Below are 3,963 nucleotides of genomic sequence, written 5' to 3'. Positions count from 1 at the left end.
TAGCAGCAGCAAGCAGCAGCAGGCATATACTAGGCATTCTAAAGGACTTCCTTGGTGGCTCAGATGGTAAAATGTCTGCCTACAATGCGGGAGACCCAGGTTTGATCCCTGGGTTGGAAAGATCCTCTGGAGAAGGAAATGGCACCCCACTCCAGTACTCTTGCCTGGAAAATCCCATGGACAGAGGAGCCTGGTGGGCTGCAGTCCATGGGGTCACGAAGAGTCGGACAAGTTGAGCGACTAACAGTAAACAATATCAAACTATACAAAAGTGGAGAGAATAGTATAGGGAACCTACCTGTAGCCATTATGCAGCTTTAGTAATTATCAGCTCGGAGCAAATCTAATTTTATCTCCCATCCTCTCCAAATCATTTTTAAGCAAATTCAGACCTCAAAACGTTTCATACATAAATATTTCAGCATATAATTCTAAAAGATAAGGATTCTTTTAAAAAAAGCTGAATCACAGGTCATTATAACACTTGAAAATTCTAACACCAAAATAATCAAATATTAAGTGAATATTCACATTTTCATGGTTATCTCAAAGTCGTTCTTTGTTTTTTGATGGTTTGTTCACGTCAGAATCCAAATAAACTCCATGAGATTGATATGTCTTTTAAGTATCTTCTAACATAGTTTCCCCCTCGATCTAACATTTTTATTTCTTGTAATTTATTTTATTAAAAAAAAAAACAAGTTTCCTTTGGAATGGCCCAAAATTTGGATTTTACTGATTGCATTTCTGTTGTATTATTTACTATGCTCCAATATGATTACTGAATATATTTTAATTGTTTTAACTTTGGAATCTATCTTCAGAGATGTAGCCATTTTATTTTATATATTGTCCTTAAGTACATTCTTGGGAATATACAGTTGATCTGTGTTTTAAAATCAGTGGAATTTTAATTTGCACTTTTCTTATTTTGTTCATTTCTTTTTTTTCCATATGATTAAGGACCATTTTTTTTTCTTCTTATGTAAACTGCCTGTTCTTATTTTTCCATAGAGTTAGGAGACATATTTTTTATCAAAAGAAACTCATGTATTAGGGATATTTGTCCCTTCTCTGTGAAATTAATTACACATTTCCCCCTAATTAATCATTTTTCTTTTCACTTTCTTATGCTATTCTCTGCCGTGCAAAAGATTCTGAATTTGGGAAGGTAATTGAATATATCAGTTTTTGACCTTGTTACTTTTGGATTTTGCAACATAGTTAGAAATACTTTTCCAGCTTGTAGGTGAATTAACTCATGCATTCTTTCAGGGCTTGATGATTTTATTTTTATATTTATAGATCCATGATTTTAATGTACTTTACGATTAGATTGAGTTTTTGTTGCTGTCTCCTTAGTTGTACTTGAAATAGCGTCGGACACGACTGAGCGACTTCACTTTCACTTTTCACCATGCGTTGGAGAAGGAAATGGCAACCCACTCCTGTGCTCTTGTCTGGAGAATCCTAGGGATGGGGGAGCCTGGTGGGCTGCCGTCTATGGGGTCGCACAGACTCGGACATGACTGAAGCGATTTAGCAGTAGCAGCAGCAGCTTGAAAGACAGGGGTTTGAACTGCCAGAGCCCACTTACGTGCAGACTTTTTTCAATGGTAAATATTAAGAACTACACAATTTCTGATTGCTTGACTCCAGGGGAACATTGAATACAGAGAAACTGCATATACGGAGGACCAACTATAAATTGTATGTGGGTTTCTTTTGACTCCTCAGAGATTTGTACACCTCTAACCCTTGTTGTTGTTCAGAGATCACCTGTATATTTCTGACCCACTTGAAGTTTATACATGTCAGGTGTAAGGAATGAATCAAATTTTGTCTTCAGAGCAGATTTTAAAATTCAGGTCCTTATAAAAATAACAAAGGGATGTGTTGAGAAGGCAGGCCCCACATTTTCTGGTGTAATCCAAGCGGAGAAGTCAAAGCCCACAGTGGGTTCCACTCTGCACCTCCAGCTCATTCTTTTTCTTCAATATAATTTTATTTCTTTTTGGCTGCTCTGGGTTTTCTCCATTTATGGTGACCAGGAGCTACTCCAGTTGCAGTGCACAGACTTCTCATGTTGCAGAGTACAGGCCCCAGGGTGCAAAGGCTTCAGTAGCTACGACTCCCAGGCTCCCGAGCACAGGCTCAGTAGTTGTGGTGCTTGGGCTTAGTCGCTCCATGGCACGTGGAATCTTCCCAAACCAGAGATGGAACTTGTGTCTCCTGCATTGGCAGGCGGATTCTTTACCACTGAGCCACCAGAGAAACCCCTCCAAGCTCATTCTTACTCTTGAAGAGCTGGTACTGACATCTAGGCCCTGAGTCTACTAGAACAATCCGTGCTCTGGTTCACTCATGGCTGGCTGCCTCTTCTTTCTGAACTCACTGGTCACCCTCTTGTCCTAAAGGGCACTTTACCCCACCACCCCATGTTGTGAGTGTGGCTTCTTTGTTGCAGAGTCGTTCCCAGGTAGTTCTTTTTCCTCATATTTACAAAAGCTGATGCTGAGTCCATGCTTAGTAGGGAATCTTTGTCAGTTGATCTTTGCAGAGGGCTTTGCCTCTTTCCTTGTCACTCTCACTAACCTGAAAAGTGGTTTGGCCTCTGCTTGGACCTCTAGAAATTTCTAACCTCAGGGCTTAACCCACCAGCGTTCTCTGGGCAGGCTGTGTTCTCTCTGGTCAGTGGAAGGAAGGAAAGCTTCCAGTTTGCTACCATTTGTGAGAAGAGTCTCTCCCTATAACAACAATGTAGGTCACTTCAGTCGTGTCTGACTCTTTTCGACCTGTGGACTGTAGCACGCCAGACTCCTCTGTCTGTGGGATTCTCCAGGCAAGAATACTAGAGCAGGTTGCCATTTCCTACTCAGGGAATCTTCCCAACCCAGAAATCGAACCCACATCTCTATGTCTCCTGTAGTAATAGGCAGATTCTTCACCACTAGTGCCATCTGGGAAGCCCAATAACAACAATAACACTGGTTAAACAGGGAGCTCAACCCAGTACTCTGTGACAACCTAGAGGGGTGGGATGGGGTGATGAGAGGGAGGTTCAAGAGTAGGGGATGTATGTATACTTACGGCTAATTCATGTTGTTGTATGGCAGAAACCAATATAACATTGTAAAGCAATTATCTTCCAATTAAAATTAAATTAAAAAAAGACTAACAATACTGGTTAAAATGTACGGAATGCTGACTGTGTACAAGGTACCAGGTGTACACCAACAGTTGTGGAGACAGTGAAAGAACACTCCAGGAGTTCATTCCTTATGTCTGTATGCTTGAAAGCTAGCAAGCTGTCTCTTACAGTGTCAAACGTGCCTTCATAACAACCTGGAAGGACAGAGTCAAGTGTAGAATTCTTAGAATTCCTTGAGCTTCATACCAGAATGCAGCAGTATGAGGACAAGGGGAATTATCTGTTTGAGAACTATACAAGCAGCCAATAAAATTGTTGTTACGGGCTTTCTTCATTCTTGGCCATGAGCTGGGCCTCCTCTAGTAGCAAACACTGTTAGCTTAAGTAATACTCTAGAAAGTGTACCTGAAGGTAACACAAAAACTGCTAATAAATAAGAAATAATAAGTATTAAATTATGATTATAGAAACCTACCTATCAGTGAGATAACCAAACATCTTTAAAGTTTTGGAACACAATCAACATTTTCTGTACGAAACTCTCATTGCTCTCACTAGGAAATACTGCAAAAATTTTAGAGAAAGCACATTAATTAGCCTAGAGGGTTCACATAGGAAGCATATGTAATGATTTCAATTTCAATGATCCAGATCTAACAACTGTTAATAGATGTTACTCCCAATCAACCCAAAACATTTAACATGTACTGAACATATATATATGTGTGTGTGCTAAGTTGTGTCTGACTCTTTGTGACCCCATGGACTATATATAGCCAGTTAAGCTCCTCTGTCCATGGAATTTTCCAGGC

The sequence above is a fragment of the Ovis canadensis genome, chromosome 3, assembly GCF_042477335.2.
Source record: "Ovis canadensis isolate MfBH-ARS-UI-01 breed Bighorn chromosome 3, ARS-UI_OviCan_v2, whole genome shotgun sequence".
Taxonomy (NCBI): domain Eukaryota; kingdom Metazoa; phylum Chordata; class Mammalia; order Artiodactyla; family Bovidae; genus Ovis; species Ovis canadensis.
Note: the sequence above shows the minus strand (reverse complement) of the source record.